Source organism: Rhinopithecus bieti, unplaced genomic scaffold, assembly GCF_001698545.2.
Source record: "Rhinopithecus bieti isolate Rb0 unplaced genomic scaffold, ASM169854v2 scaffold_5846, whole genome shotgun sequence".
NCBI lineage: Eukaryota > Metazoa > Chordata > Mammalia > Primates > Cercopithecidae > Rhinopithecus > Rhinopithecus bieti.
The window spans coordinates 337,130-345,916 of record NW_016805019.1 but is presented as its reverse complement, the minus strand read 5'-3'; positions in this window follow the sequence as shown (position 1 = coordinate 345,916).

The window sequence follows — 8,787 nt, the reverse complement described above, 5'->3', positions numbered from 1 at the left end:
AATTTCTAATAGATTAAATATTAAAACTATAACTATATTATCTATATAATTATCTATAATATTGATAAATTTATCTATAGTATCGATAAATATAACGCTTTGTTTTATAAACAAAAGCCCTTTGGGGTTCTCAATAATGTTTAAGAATGTAAAAGATCCCCAAACTAAAAGTATGAGAGCCATTGGCATGAGAGTTGTAAGTAATTCAAGTACCTAAAGCCAAGATTTACACCATAAACAATAAGCTATAAAGAAAATAAGTGGGAAACCAGACTACACCTCCCCTCCACCACCTTCCCACTCTACTCCCAGAATGGAGTTGCCTGGCTGGAGATGAAGGAATACTGCAAAGAGGAAAAGAGAGGTAAATACAAGTTTGGGTTTCTTCTCCCCTATCTTCCTCCTGGACACCAAACTGAGCCCTAAAATGGAGGATGAGAGATCTTTAAGTCTGAGGATTAAACAGTAGGGAAAGCTGTGCCCTACTTTCCATTTAAAACTCTGCAAAGCAGCAACCTCCTCCATGTACTCTGCCCAACAATGGTGAAGACCTTCCCTCCAAGTAGTAGAGATAGCTTGTGGTATCCTAGGTATAGATGGCTTTGGTTTGCACAGATTCCACAGTGGCACAGGACAACACATAAAAGTTTCATTTCTCCAGATAGGCTGCAGGAATCACTAAGAACAGCCTTTTAAATCCAAAGTGACCTGGCAGCTGGGACAAAGAGGGCACTTAATAACCTTCACAGATCGACGACTACAGGCCATGAAAGGGGCCTAGACCGTGGAATCTAGAGACCACTTTACAAAGACTGAACCTGTTGAGGGTCATCCAATGCCAGCAGAGGAGAGATGATGGCTAAGACCGGATGTTACCCACCACTTCATGTCCACTGCCATGACCACCTTTGGAAGAAATGGAGAAAATAATCTTGAATTTGGCTGGGTTTTCCTACAAGATATTTAAAATCTTTAAAGTTCTGAATCATATCTTGAATGGGGACAATTATTAAAAGCTACTCGGGAGGCTGAGGCAGGAGAATGGGGTAAACCCGGGAGGTGGAGTTTGCAGTGAGCTGAGATCCGGCCACTGCACTCCAGTCAGGCGACAGAGCAAGACTCCGTCTCAAAAAAAAAAAAAAAAAAAAAAAAAAAAAAAAATAAAGAAAGTTATATTTTGGACAGGTTGTGTTGTGAATTATGGAATTTTTACCCACTACATAAGCATTATATTCCAGGTCTAATTAGCAACAATGAATACTCAGGGAAAAAGGGCAATCAGCTAGGGTTTGAGGCTGGTGATAGACCCTGCCTCAGTTAAGATGATCCAGTGTACGCACAGTGATGTAGTTAGGGTTGAGTCTGCAGGTGAGGCACACCTGTGGATTATGATCTTCCTCCAAAGGACCTATTCCATTCTGTGGTAGACACACTCGAAGAGTGATGATGCCCTTATATGATCCTATCTCCTTGAGCGTAGGCATGAACTGTGAATACTATAGGATAGTGAATCCCTTGGTTAGCAAGCCCCACATTTGATCTGTCAAGAAATCCTATTGGCTCAATCTTTACTTCTATCCAAAACCAACCACTTCTCACCAAATCCAGGGCTGCCATCTCATTCTAAGATGCCATAATCAGCCGGGCCGGGTGGCTCATGCCTGTAATCCCAGCTCTTTGGGAGGCCAAGGCTAGTGGATCACAAGATCAGGAGATCAAGACCATCCTGCAACATGATGAAACACTGTCTCTACTAAAATTCAAAATAAAAAATTAGCCAGATGTGGTGGCACACGCCTGTAGTCTCAGCTACTCAGGAGGCTGAGGCAGGGGACTCACTTGAACCCGGGAGGCGGAGGTTGCAGTGAGCCGAGATCGCACCACTGCACTCCAACATGGCGACAGAGCCAGACTGTGTCTCAAAAAAAAAAAAAGATCCCATAATCTTTATCCTGGTTATCCTCCCTGCTTCCAGGTATCTGTACTATACCTGTTTCCAGGTATCTGTTGTCAACCCAACATCCAGGGTAATCCTTTTACAAATTAAATCAAAGTACTTTAATTCCTTCTATAGCTCTCCTTTTCAGGCTACGGTCCTTATAGTGGCCTGCAAGGCCTTACATGATTTGGTATCCATCACCTTTGTAACTGCAGCTCCTCTTTTTCAAGCTCTCTTGTTCTGCAACAGTTGCACTGGCTCCCTGGCTGACAATCTTATTTAAGACCTTTGTGTTGACATGCCCACAAATAGCAACGTGGCTAACTTCTACATTTTAGTTCAGGCTTTGCTCAGATGTCATCTTCTCAATAAAGCCTACCCTGACAACCTTATATAAAATTTCACCCCTTCCTCCCTACCCTGACTCCTGATTCCTATTATTCCGAACTAATCTTTTTTGAACCATAGCACTTATAATCTTATAACTAATTGTATAATTTACCAATTTTATTAGATCTTTTGTTTTCTCCTACTTGAATAAGCTTCTTGAAGGCAAACTATTTGTCTGTTTTCTTTCATCAATGTATCCCCACATCGATGGGTGTAGTCTCTGAAATAATAAATGCTCAATACTTGTTGAATTAATTGATTTAACAATAAGTAACTGGAAAAGCAAGACAGATGACAGTTTTAACATAGCATATATTCTTATATTTAAGTGCTAGAAAAAAGTATAACTTTTATAAAATCAATAAATTTGATTAACAAAATATATATTTCCCCAATCATACAAAGATTTACAACTGTCTTTCTTCTAAATAACAAAAAATAAANCTGATTCCTATTATTCCGAACTAATCTTTTTTGAACCATAGCACTTATAATCTTATAACTAATTGTATAATTTACCAATTTTATTAGATCTTTTGTTTTCTCCTACTTGAATAAGCTTCTTGAAGGCAAACTATTTGTCTGTTTTCTTTCATCAATGTATCCCCACATCGATGGGTGTAGTCTCTGAAATAATAAATGCTCAATACTTGTTGAATTAATTGATTTAACAATAAGTAACTGGAAAAGCAAGACAGATGACAGTTTTAACATAGCATATATTCTTATATTTAAGTGCTAGAAAAAAGTATAACTTTTTATAAAAATCAATAAATTTGATTAACAAAAATATATATTTCCCCAATCATACAAAGATTTACAACTGTCTTTCTTCTAAATAACAAAAAATAAATTCAATTTTAAATAATTAAAATTAGCAAAATAATTATTAAATGTAGGACAAAAAAACAAAACCTCTTTTAAATAATAATTACCAGATAATTCTTATAAATTATCCTAACAACAATATCAAAAGGAAGATACTGCTGATTTCCTTCTACAGATGAAGAAACAGGTTTAGAATGGATAGATAACTTTCCCAAGGTCACACAAGTAGCAAAGCCCAGACTTATTTTATACCTAGTATCATTTTTCTTCCTTTACACACAACACCAGTTAAGAGCATGGGCTCTGAGCCAATGAGACTACATTCAAATCCACTCCAAATCTTAGGTTAATTACATTATTTCTCTGTGCCTCAATCTATTCATCTGTAAATTGGCAACAATAATTGTATAGAGCTCATACAATTGTTAGGATTAAATGAGTTAATGAGCACCTAAGTACTCAATAAACATTAGTTATCACCATTATTACTATCTCCCTTAGAGACTACAAATAACTGTAGTCAGGTACCGTGGCTCACACCTGTAATCCCAGCACTTTGGGAGGCTGAGGCAAGCAGATCACCTGAGGTCAGGAGTTCAAGACCAGCCTGTCTAACATGGGTAAACCCCGTCTCTACTAAAAATACAAAAATTAGCCAGGCTTGGTGGCGTAGGCCTGTAATCCTAGCTACTCGGGAGGGTGAGGCAGGAGAATCCCTTGAACCCTGGATACGGAGGTTGCAGTAAACCGAAATCTGCCACTGCACTCCGGCCTGAGTGACAGAACAAGACTCTTTCTCAAAAAAAAAAAAAAAAAAGATACTATAAATAATTATTTTCAGAACCCCTTTTGTGTTATACTCATGTTATATAATTTACCTTCTTAGTCAAGTTCTGTTCAGTGCTGTAAAGAATGATGAGTATTTAAACATTCGTATGGCTTTTATCAAATGTAAGTTCTCAATTCCAGAGATCTCCTTCTGGACCTTCTGTTTTCTAAGAAATACTGTCCATTTACATAAATTATCATACTGACAAGAGGGTTTTAAACTAGAGAAATACAAAAGTCACTTATCTGGTTCTATTCTATTTAGTTTTCTATAGTTTTACTCATATAATTAAGAAATAACTACTAAAACATCTTATATATTAAGTTCGAGGTTTTTTAAATGATTCTTCATTTGGAGATAAAATATATTTATTTTTCTCTCTATAGTGTAAGTATGACATTTATTTTAAACTTTTTGTTTAAAACTTTACAAAGGTGGCAGAAAACAAATCTATAGACCAATCATATTCCTGAATAAAGAGGCACAGTTCTCAGTGCAGTGTTAGCATGCAGAATCCAGAAACAGGTTACAGGTAGAATACATGGTGAAAGAGCGAACTTTAAAGAGTGAATATGTAAAGGCTGCTTGAGCACTGTCCCAGGAAGGCAGAAATTAATCTATTCTTTTATGACTTTTTAAATAGACTTTTTGAGGCTGTATGATTAGATTCTGTAAAACTCACCCAGGTGAAGTGTACATCTCATAACTGCTGAGTCATTCATGGGATTGAAGAGCTATCATGGCAATCCAATATCAGAAGATCTCTGACACCCAGATAGAAGGCTGACAGACGGGATTCCTCATGCCCATTTGAAGATAAGCCCTGTCCCCAACCCAGCCCCAGTCAACCATTGATCTGTTTTCTGTTACTATAAATTTCCCTTTTCTGAACATTTCATATCAATAGAATCGTACAGTATGCAGTACTTTGTGTCTGGCTTCTTTTCACTTAGTGACATGGTTCTGCATTTCATCTACAGCATGTATCAGCCATAGCATGTATCTGTACTCTTTTTTAAAAAAACTTTTATGTTAAGTTCAGGGGTACATGTGCAAGATGTGCAGGTCTGTTACAAAGGTAAACGTGTTTCATGGCAGTTTGTTGTACAAATTATTTCATCACTCAGGTACTAAGCCTAGTAACCAATAGTAATTTTTCCTGATCCTCTCTCTCTCCTCCCACCCTCCGCCCTCAGGTAGGCCCAGTGTGTACTGTTCCCCTTTATGTGCCTATGTGTTCTCATCATTTAACTTAAATTGGAGTATTCTCATATAGCATCTGAAGTCTTTTATTTTACTTTTTTTTTTTTTTTGGAGATGCAGTCTCACTCTGTCACCCAGACTGGAGTCCAGTGACACAATCTCGGCTCACTGCAACCTCCACCTCCCAGGCTCAAGTGATTCTCATGACTCAGCCTTCTGAGTAGCTGGGATTACAGGCACCTGCCACCATACCTGGCTAATTTTTGTATTTTTCGGTAGAGACAGTGAAGACCTATTCCAGTTATAAATACTAATAGGAATTAGTTTCAAAGTTTGCCATAGAATTTTCTCTCTGAAATGATTTCCATTATAAAACTTGAAATACAGTCCTACTGTAGCGGGGAGACTTAATTTAAACCTTTTGGCAAAGACAGAGGTAAGATGTTTCTGAGGCCAAAAGAGTTAGTCATCTTTGCCTTAATATACTAAGTTGCATTCAAAAAAGTTTGTCAGTTTTGCTTAAATGTACTACCCTGCATTCATTTTTCCTTCTGTACATTATGTACAATTTCCCATAATTCTTCTTCACTTTTATCATCCTGGCTTCCTTATTCAACAAATGTTTCATTGAGAGTGTTCCAAAGTAGTACTGCAGGTAAGATGAATATGACTACATTCTTGCCCTCCAGTAGACTGGGCAGAAATATTTTATTTCTCCAACAGAATCATTGTCTAGTTTGATACATATTAACAGTGTATTAACTACTTCAGACAGTAGGAAATGAATTAAATCTCTAATTGATTAATTCAGTATGTTAAAAATTCATATATCAAGTTCACATATTTAAAAGGTTTGGTGTATTCCAATGGTATGTTTAGAATACGCATCTGGAGAAAGTTGTTTCTTTCTGGTAGAACCTGAAGTTTTCAATATTCATTGTAGATATTTATTCATCATATAAAACTAGAGTCCAGAGGATAGGCTTTTAGAGATACTAGATATGCTGACATTTTCATGTTATTATCCACATATACATTAATACATTCATGCACAATGAACAAATGTATTTAATTCAAAGGGGTTTAAACACATACCTCAATAACAAGGTAACAAATTCAAAGGAGTGCAAACATATACCTAAATAATAGCATAACAGAGCCATCTAGTGGCCACATAAAAACTTGTTTCATGCGATTTTGTTTCTTTTCATCAAGTTTTACATAAACGTAAGTTTATCTTCCCTCTGATACAGATATTTATAATGCTTGTGGATAATGGGCCAACGTAATTTGGAGCTGGGGTACTACAGTACATATCTGACATCCTAAGACATCTATAATCTATATTGTGTGGAGAAAAAGAAGAATTTTAACAAGTGATCATTAAATTTTCAAATTCTCTTAATACGTATGGAATGAAAGCATTAGATTTTTTTAATTGTTAGTTTACAAATACTCCAAAACAAGATTTTCTCTTTTAATATGCCATATTAAAAGTTAAAATAAACAACAATCTTCTGTTGCATAAAGGCAAGTAAGCAAAAAAAAAAAAAAAAAAAAAAAAAAAAAAAAAAAAAATCCCTAAAAAAAAAAAAAAAAAAAAAAAAAAAAAAAAAAAAAAAATCCTCACTAGGAAATAGATTAAAGCAAGGACGAGAAGCCATCTTCGAAAGAAAGAAAGAAAAAAAATCAAGCTTTTCAGATGTTAAATATTTAATGAAACATAAGTGCAGAATCTCACTGACATGCAAGTTTCTACAACCAAGTCAGGCATTCAGTCTTAAAGTGCTGGAGGCCAGTTTGAGATCATAGAACACATGGGCATTTCCAATTTTTCAGGCTAAACCACAAAAGATTCACCATGTTGCTTGCCAAACTTTTCAATAAATTTATATTATAAATGTTTCACAACATCAAACACTTACTCTGAAATCCCAGCTCCAAAATTCTTGGATCACCATCACCTCAAAATTCATGGATCTAAATTAAACCACATTTTCAATGTTCCTCACTGTTCCCAAGTATTAGCGTCTCTTCTTGTCTAACATAAATGCCACGGCAAATCAATATAACCAGTCCCTTGCATGCATTCCTTTTCCCTTCTCTCACTTTGCTCACTCTCTTGGCAAACTACAACTTGGTTAACTCCAACTCCCTGTCAGCTCCATACCAGCACCTATGCAGTTGAGCATGATGAAGAGAAAATACGCAATCATGCTAGAGATTTGACTTTGAATTCATTACAAGAACTCAAGCAAGCTCCTAATGTGACCGGGGAAACCTACTACTTTTCCAAGTCTATTGATGCCATCTCCTAATTATATTTTTTCCCCTCTCCTCGAATCTCCAATACTGTCTCCCCGATCCTCACTCTCAGTTAATGGCCTGGTTTTCTATTACCCCAGAAAAAAAAAAATTAGTAGATGAGAGCATTCAAAGTTCACACCACCACTCATCCACAAGCACCTGTACCCATGTACTCCTATTTCTGCAGATGAACTGCCTAAACTATTATCTTAGGGCAACCCCTACTTTTATGCACTAGATCCCATCTCATTTCCCAAGGAGTTCATCAAATCTCTTCTGCATCATCAGTTTTTCAATTTCTACTGGATCTTTCCCATCAGAATACTAACATATTTTAAGTTCTCCTATGCTTGAAAAATGACCCACTCTTGATCCCACATCCCTTTCCAGATATTGCTGCATTTGTCTTCCTCTGTACTGTGTAACTCCTCAAAAGAGTTGTTCCGAATCCATGATTTCCAATACTTCTCCTGTTCTCTCTGAAATTACTCTTAACAAGGTCCCAAGTGACCCTCATATTGCTAAATCCAATGGTCATTTCTCAACTTCCATCCTACTTGTGTCATAAACAATTGACCACTTTCTTTCTTTTTTTTTTTTTTTTTTTTTTGAGGGTGAGTCTCGCTCTGTCGCCCAGACTGGAGTGCAGTGGCCGGATCTCAGCTCACTGCAAGCTCCGCCTCCCGGATTTACGCCATTCTCCTGCCTCAGCCTCCCGAGTAGCTGGGACTACAGGCGCCCGCCACCGCGCCCGGCTAGTTTTTTTGTATTTTTTTAGTAGAGACGGGGTTTCACCATGTTAGCCAAGATGGTCTTGATCTCCTGACCTCGTGATCCGCCCGTCTCGGCCTCCCAAAGTGCTGGGATTACAGGCTTGAGCCACCACGCCCGGCCACCACTTTCTTTTAAAAAACTTTTTTGACTTTTAAGGTACCATACTCTGCTGGCTTTCTCCCTAAATGACTTCTCAACATCCTTTGCAGGTTCCTACTGTTTTTCCTGGTAGATTAATACTGACAGGATCCAGGGCTCAGTTTCTTATCCTATTTTCTTTTTTTCTTTCTTTTTTTTTTTTTTAATTTAAGAATTGGGGTCTCGGTTTCTTGCTCAGGCTGGAGTGCAGTGACATGGGCATAGCTCATTGTAGCCCCGAATTCTTGGGCTCAAGTGATCCTCCTGCCTCAGCCTCCTGAGTAGCTGGGACTACAGGTGCGTGCCACCACACCTGGCTATTTTTTTAATTTTTTGTAGAGATGGAGTTTCACCATTTGCCCAAGCTGGCCTCAAATTT